We start from the raw sequence: 8,432 nt of genomic DNA on the forward strand, positions 1-8,432 counted from the left end.
GAAGCAACTCATGCCTACCCGGACTGTGTTCCATGGCATCATACCCGGCCTGTCCTGCGCCCCCATTGGCAAGATCAAGATTGATGTACTTTTTGAGGACAAGGAGCATTTCCGCCGGGAAGCGATCTGGTTTGAAGTGGTGGACCTGGAGAGCCCTTACCATGCATTGCTTGGCCGACCTGCCTTGGCCAAGTTCATGGCAGTTCCCCACTATGCATACCTCAAGATGAAGATACCGAGCACCAAAGGCGTCATCACCATAGCCGGCGATTACAAGAAGTCCTCTGAGTGCGCAGCAGCCAGCAGTCGGCTGGCCGAGTCCCTTGTGATTGCCGAAGAAAAGAAGATGTTGGACCGAGTCGTGGCCATGGCCGGCAAGCAGTCGGCCTTGTCCCCCGATCCCAAGGAGCATGATGCTCAAAGATCTTTCCAGCTGGCCAAGGAGACGAAGAAGATACCTCTTGACCCCGAGCACCCAGAGAGGTTTGCCGTCATCGGGGCAAACCTAAATAGCAAATAGGAAGGCGAGCTCACCGATTTCCTCCGTGAGAATCGGGACATCTTTGCATGGTCCCCCAAGGACATGCCGGGCGTTCCGAAGGAATTCGCCGAGCACAAACTACATGTCCGAGAAGACGCAAAGCCAGTCAAACAACCCCTCCGCCGACTGTCGGAGGAGAAACGCAAGATTATGGGAGAGGAGATAGCCCGGCTTCTGGCAGCTGGCTTCGTTATGGAAGTTTTCTTTCCAGAGTGGCTCGCCAACCCGGTCCTCGTGCTAAAGAAGAACAACAAGTGGCGCATGTGTATAGACTACACGAGCCTCAACAAGGCCTGCCCCAAAGATCCCTTTGCCCTGCCAAGGATTGACCAAGTGATAGACTCCACGGCCGGATGCGAGCTGTTGAGTTTCTTGGATGCTTACTCAGGGTATCACCAGATAAAGTTAGATCCAGCAGACCGCCTGAAGACCGCCTTCATCACGCCATTCGGAGCCTTCTGCTACCTGACTATGACATTCGGCTTGAGAAATGCCGGTGCCACTTTTCAGCGTTGCATGCAGAAGTGCCTCCTCAAGCAACTCGGCAGAAATGCCCACGTCTACGTAGACGACATTATGATGAAGACGGAGAAGCACGGCACCTTGCTGGAAGACCTCAAGGAAACATTTGAGAACCTACGCCGGTTCCAAATCAATCTTAACCCCGAGAAATGCGTGTTCGGAGTGCCAGCCGGCCAGCTCCTAGGCTTCCTGGTCTCCGAACGCGGCATCGAATGCAACCCAGTAAATATCAAGGCCATTGAGAGAATGGCGATTCCCACCAAACTTCGAGACGTCTAGAAGTTTACCGGATGCTTGGCCTCCCTGAACCGCTTCATCAGCCGGCTTGGAGAGAAAGCTCTTCCCCTCTACCGCCTCATGAAGAAGACCAACCACTTCGAGTGGAATGACCAAGCCGATCAAGCTTTTCACGAGCTGAAGAAGATGTTGGCCACGCCGCCTGTCCTGGCGGCGCCGACTGAGAAAGAGCCCATGCTCCTCTACATTGCTGCAACCAGCCGGGTGGTCAGCACCGTCATCGTAGTCCAACGCCCAGAAGAAGGCCGAGCCCAGCCGGTCTAGAGGCCGGTGTACTATTTGAGCGAGGTGCTGTCTACCTCGAAGCAGAACTACCCGCACTACCAGAAGATGTGCTACGGCGTGTACTTCACCGCCAAGAAGCTGAAGCCCTACTTCCAAGAGCATCCCATCACGGTTGTATGCACCGCCCCGCTGGCCGAGATCATAGGCAGCCGGGATGTATCCGGCCGGGTGGCGAAATGGGCCATCGAGCTGGCCCCCTATACGATCTTCTACCAGCCTCGCACCGCCATCAAGTCCCAAGCATTGGCCGACTTCCTCGTCGACTGGGCCAAGACCCAGTACCTACCGCCAGCTCCCGACTCCACTCATTGGCGCATGCACTTCGATGGGTCCAAGATGCGCACCAGCTTGGGAGTCGGCATCATCCTCACCTCTCCCAAAAGCGACAAGCTCAGATACACGCTGCAAATTCACTTTGCTGCCTCCAACAACGTGGCCGAGTACGAGGCGCTCATACACGGGCTCCGGCTTGCCAAAGAACTCGGCATTCGCCGGATCCTATGTTATGGCAACTCGGACTTGGTGGTCCAGCAATCATCCGGCGACTGGGATGCCAAGGACGCAAATATGGCAAGCTACCGCTTCCTCGTTCAGCAGATCAGCGGGTATTTTGAAGGATGCGAGTTCCTCCACGTACCACGAGCCGACAACGAGCCAGTTGATGCCCTGGCTCGAATAGGCTCCACTCGGCAAGCAATACCAACCGGTGTCGCTCTACAACGCCTCCTCAAGCACTCTATCAAACCGTCTCCAGAGTCTGATTCCATCTTCGTGCCGCCTGACCCCGACGCAGCCGGCTCGAAGAACCAAGCCGTTGACCTAGGGACTTCGATAGTCGGCCAGGGGGTATCAGCAGGCGGCTCGGGGACTTCCGTAGTTACACCCGACCCGGGGACTGCCTCACCCGGCTCGGGGACTGCGGTAGTCGACCCGGAGACTACACCAACACAACAGGCGGCGCCCGACTCCAGCATTTCACCGCCCAGCCCGCCCGCCCTGGTCGCAGTAGCCGTTTTGGCAATAGAAGAAGTCGCTGCTCCGTCATGGGCTCAATCCATCCTCAACTTCCTAATAAACCAAGATCTGCCGGCTGACGAAGTAGAGGCAAGACAAGTCCAACGCCGAGCCGGAGCATACACAATCGTCAACAGAGAACTCGTCAAGCGCAGTGTCACTCGAGTCCTCCAGCGATGCGTTGAGCAAGAGAAGGGCATTGCAATCCTCAGAGACATCCACCAAGGAGAATGCGGCCACCATGCGGCCTCAAGATCACTCGTCGCCAAAGCCTTCCGCCATGGTTTCTTTTGGCCGACTGCTTTGGATGACGCCAAGAAGTTAGTTAAACATTACAAAGGGTGCCAACTCTTCAGCTCCAAGCAACACATGCCGGCTTCAGCACTCAAGACCATTCCCCTCACTTGGCCCTTCGCCGTTTGGGTACTGGACATGGTGGGCCCATTCAAGACGGCGTGCGGCGGCATGACACATCTGCTTGTCGCCGTGGACAAATTCACCAAATGGATTGAGGCAAAGCCGATCAAGAAGCTGAATGGGCCGACTGCCGTGACATTTATCGCAGATATAACAACTCGGTACGGCATGCCACATAGCATCATCACCGACAATGGCACGAATTTCGCCAAGGGAGCCTTGGCACGTTTTTGCGCGACGCAAGGCATCCGGTTGGACCTAGCGTCCGTCGCCCACCCGCAGTCAAACGGCCAGGTCAAGCGAGCCAACGGCCTCATCCTCTCCGGCATCAAGCCTCGACTGATCGTACCACTGGAGCGTTCAGCCGGCTGTTGGCTCGATGAGCTGCCGGCTGTCCTCTGGAGTCTGCGCACTACACCAAACAAGTCAACCGGCTTCACTCCTTTCTTCCTCGTATATGGTGCCGAGGCGGTCATCCCAACTGACACCGAGTTCGACTCGCCTCGGGTAACCATGTACACGGAAGCCGAGGCCAAGGAAGCACGAGAAGACGGCGTCGACCTGCTGGAAGAAGGCCGGCTGTTAGCCCTCAGCCGGTCCGCCATCTATCAGCAGGGTCTGCGCCGCTACCACAGCCGGAAGGTCAAGCCAAGATCCTTCCAAGAGGGCGATCTTGTGCTCCGGCTGATCCAGCGAACAGCCGGCCAGCACAAGCTCTCGGCCCCTTGGGAGGGCCCCTTCGTCATTAGTAGAGCCTTAGGCAACGACTCCTACTACCTGATCGACGCGCAGAAGCCGAAGGCACGAAAGAGAGACGACTCCGGCAAGGAGTCAGAACGACCATGGAACGCCAACCTCCTCCGAAGGTTTTACAGTTGAAGTGCAGTATGTATCACGCTAACTTTCGTACTAAGTACGAGACAATAGGCCCCCCGAGGAGAGCTCGGGGACTGCCATATTTTGTCTATGAATGAAAAGTATCATGCTTATGGCCTTGTCATTGCATTCACTTTTTTCCGTCCGGCACCGGGTTCGACTAGTCGGCCCAGGGACTGGCCGCCTGGAGTTATATTAGAAGTCCTACGCGCAGTCAGACAAGTAGTGCGCTGGCTCCCAAGCCTTCTCTTGCCAAAAGTCGCAGTTCGAAGAACCAGCTGTCCGGCTGGCAAGAGTTAGGGGCAGGAACGGGTGCCCACACGAAAACGGCTAGGGACTAACGGACTAATATAACATAAGCCGGTTTTTCTCCCATCGCCGACCGGCTACCAGAGTAGCCGGCCGGCCGGCTTCCATTCACCTCGCTACAATCTAAGAAAGCTCGAGTACTTGCCTTCCCAGAAGGGGAAGGCGGCAAAGGAAACAGACTAAGGATAAAAAGCATACATGAATGGAAACCAAACACGCAACAATATTTACATAAAAGACCTTCAAAAGGCCAGCACTCAATATAGTTCGAATACACCCCCAGTGGGTGGAACTGCGCAAGTTTAATAAAGTTGTTCAAAAGGCAACAAGCAGGAAAAAACAAGGACGACAGACTAAGCCAAGGGAGCGACTGGCGAGTCGGGCAGGTCGGTGGAGACGGCAGTACCGACTGGAGGAGTGGCCGGCTGGCGAACCTCGGCATGATCACCACCTCCCGCAGAGGGCGCGCTAGCACGCGCCTCGTTGCTGGAGGCACGATCGGGCTGAGGCTAGCTGGCCGCTTCACCGGCCGGCTCAACATCTTCGCCCTCCTCTCCTTCGTCTTCTTCGCCTTCATCGCTGGAGGCGATCTCCTCTGCCGAGTCTTCACCCGCTGCCGGGTCCAGCCCGAACCACTCCTCCGGCTGGGCAACGTCGTCATCATTAATTTCAGGAGCGAAGACGCTAATGTCAGTACACTTGGCGATCGTTGAAGCGCGCTGAGCGATAGCTGGCCACACCTCCTCTAGCTCTTCGTCGGCCTCCAGCCGCCAGGTGCGCAGCTGGTCCAGGTTCAGCCCCAGATACCAAGCTCGGACGAACTCCAACACCCGCCCAGCTCCAAGCCGGGCCGCTGATGCTTTCCAAGCCTCAAAGCGGCCAACCGCAACTTCCAGCCAGTCGGCAGTCCGACTCGGGGTGCGGGGATTCGTCTCGCTTGGCCAGAGGGCGGCCAACACCTGTGCCCCGGCGCGCTGGAGGCGGCGGAGCATACGATGAGCCGGTTGCAGCCGCACTTGGACCGCCAAGAGTTGCTCCTCAAGCATCCGACTCGCGTCCGGCGCGATGTTGCTGACGGCGTGCTTCGCGGTGGGCCTCGATGGTTTGGGCAGCGAAGACGGAGTAGCCGGGAAAGTAGTCTTCACAGAGAATAAAAAGCAGCACAAGTCAGAACACAAATCAGGCGGCAAGGGGCATGCAAGGAGTGAGGAAGGCGGCTTACCGTCGATCAAATCCTCAATACGGCCGAAGCCTTCATTCAGCGCTTGCCTGGTCTTAGCCCAGCCCGCCGCTTCGGTCTCGAACTCGGCCTTCAGGGCGGCTTCGTTATCCTGCGCCTTCTTCAGGGCCGCCTTGTGGCTCTCCTCCTGGTCAGCCAGCTTCTTGGCCAGGCGGTCATGCTCCAGGACCAAGGCATCATACTCAGTTTCCTTGGCACGAAGGGCGGCCTACACCTCGCTGAGCTGCCCCCTCAAGTCGGCATTGACTTCTGCGAGCATGAAAGACAAAAGAAAAACCAATAAGGTGAAGTCGTCAGGGAAGATCTGACCCGACTGCATAGCAGTCGGCCCGAATCTCAGGGACTACACCTAGTGGGTGCGCTGACGCGCCCCCACAGGAGATGAACGAAACCAAGTACGCACTCCGGCTGCTGATCAGGTCTTCAGTTTTCCGGCCCAGCTCCTGAGCCTGGGAGTTGAAGGCAGCTGCACAGAGGTTATGATACCCCTGAAAGAACAGACAGGAGGCAGGTATAAGATGGTTGACAGGACCTAGTAAGTTCCGAGCCGCCTGCGCAATAGCCGACTCGGAACTCGGGGACTACACCCAGTGGGTGCGCTGACGCGCCCCCACGGAAGAAATCGAAAAAGCAAAATAACCAAGGACAGAAGACTCACCCGGATGACGGCTCGCGTTGAGAGAAACTCTTGAGTGTATTGCTGCAGCGAGGCGGCCTGAGCTTGAAGCCGGTTCCGGACCTCCTGGGCCGCCGCGTTTAGCTCGCCCGTCCCCCCGCTGGGAGTCCACTCGGACGTGCTGACGCTGGCCGTCTCCAGGGCCTCCGCCGTCTGGCTGGTGCCCGCTGCTCGATGCGGTTCCGGCGCGGAGGCGCCACCCCCTGCGCGCCGGCGCAATGCCGGCTCCACCTCGAGGCCGGCCCCTGCCGCCGGTTCGCCCCTGGACGGCTGCTCTGGCACCGCAGCTGATTGGCCGCTTTGGCCCGCTCCAGTCGGCGCCGTCTGCGACGCCCCCTCCATGAAGATCACGGGGTCCTCCCGCCTCTCCATCACCGGCGGGCCTTGGTCGACCTCCTCCGACGGGGGCACGGGAACGTCGGGGGCCACGGCGCGGAGGGGAACAACGAGCAGCGGAGGCCGGTTGTGCGAGGCCTCCGCCTCCGTCTCCGCGGCTGCCGCCTTCACCCGGGCCTTGGCCGCCGCGTCGGCCTGCTCCTTCATCGCCTGGGCGGTCCTTCGCTCCGCCGCCTCCCGTGCCTCCCGCGCGTTTTGCTCCGTGGCCTCTTTAAGGTCGGCGCAGGGATCCACGCGGCGGGAGCTTGAGGACCCCCCAGTCGGCCCGACTATGGAGCCGCCAGGACCTCGCTCGAGAGAAAGTGGTGCCCTGTCCGGCAATAAAAGAAAGGTTTAGAAGAGTTTCGGACGAAGAAGACAAAAAATATATACGCAAGACATTCGATGACTTATGGAGAGATCTCCTGCGGCTGCTTCACCACCTTGCGGAAGCAGGCCGCCTTCCTGGCCGCCTCATCCCGCTTGGTCGCCGCCGTGGAGACCTTGGATTTTTTTCGGCCGGCTGCCAAAGAAGGTCGACGCGGCCCGACGCTTCTGCGCGCCGCCACGGGCAGCCGGCACGGTAGACGAGCCTGCGCCTTGATGATCGGGCGCCGGCTGGCGGTGCGGGGCGACTTCGACCTCGTCGTCATCCAGCCAGTCCTCGAAGCTGGCCCCGAGTCCCACGCCTCCGGCCTCGTCGCCTTCCCCCACGATGGCGTCTTCCATGGCGGCCGCTCCCAGGTCCGGATCGTCGGCGTTGTCCACCGTGCGGTCGGGGAGGAGCTGGCGCTCTATCCCCGCGGCCCCGGCTGTCAGCGGGAGAAGAGGGTTCTGCAAAAGGCAAATCAATTGATCAAAAGTCAGCTATCATGAGGCCGGCTACAAGAAAGGAAGAAAAGAAGAAAGAACTTACGGCAGGCGGAGGGTTGGCGCGGGAATACGGCTCCTTGCCGTATCGCCAATCCTTGGCGAGCTTGCAGTTGGAGACATAATTCACCATGTAAGACACCTCTGCGTGAGGCATCTCCCTGGTGCTCAGCCGGCACGGGTCGAAGCGGCCGCTCATTTGGCTGATCATGTGAGGCCGGCCTTGGAGCGCAAGAACCCGACGCTCCACGAAGGCGGCCACCAAGTCGGCTCCGGTCAGGCCCTCCGACTGGATCATCACCCGAAGCCGGGAGACGGCTGCGTTCCCATCCTGAGACAGCGACCTAGCCCGGTAGCTCCACGAAGGCTGCCTCCCAGCCGGCGGGCCGGCTACGTAATCCGGCAGGTTGACGTAGTCGCCTTGCTGGGCGACGTTCTTCACGTAGAAATAAGACTTCTGCCAAAGCTTCACCGACTGGATCAGCGGAATGGACGGGAACGGATTGTTCTCGCTCGCCCGCCTCTTGGCAATGAAGGCTCCGCAGGGGGCAGGCACGCTCGCGATGACGGTGCCGAGCTTGCTTTGGAAGAACTCCCCCCCAGAGCTCGAGCATGGGGAGAACTCCAAGAAAGCCCTCGCACAAGGTGACGAAGGCCGACAGCAGCATCACCGCGTTGGGCGTGAGGTGATGCGGCTGGAGGAGGTAGAACTCGAGGAAGGCTCAGAGGAATTCGCTCGCCGGGAGGCCGAAGCCGCGCAGGCAGTGCGAGCGGAAGATCACCCGCTCGCCCTCCTCCGGTGCCGGCGAAATCTCCCTCGCCGGCGCTTGACGAACCCGCACAAGGTTCTCGCCGGGCAGACGCCACGTCCGGCGGAGGAACTCGATGTGGTCCTCATGGACGTTGGAGCCATCCCACGAGCTCGACAGCGCCATGGGAGCGATGCGGCGGGGAGCAAGACGAAGCGACGGCAGAACGGCGCGGCAAAGAGTTGCTCCGGCGAATAGAAG

The sequence above is a fragment of the Triticum urartu genome, chromosome 7A (genome assembly GCF_056163025.1).
Source record: "Triticum urartu cultivar PI428250 chromosome 7A, HENAU_Tu73, whole genome shotgun sequence".
Classification (NCBI taxonomy): Eukaryota; Viridiplantae; Streptophyta; class Magnoliopsida; order Poales; family Poaceae; genus Triticum; species Triticum urartu.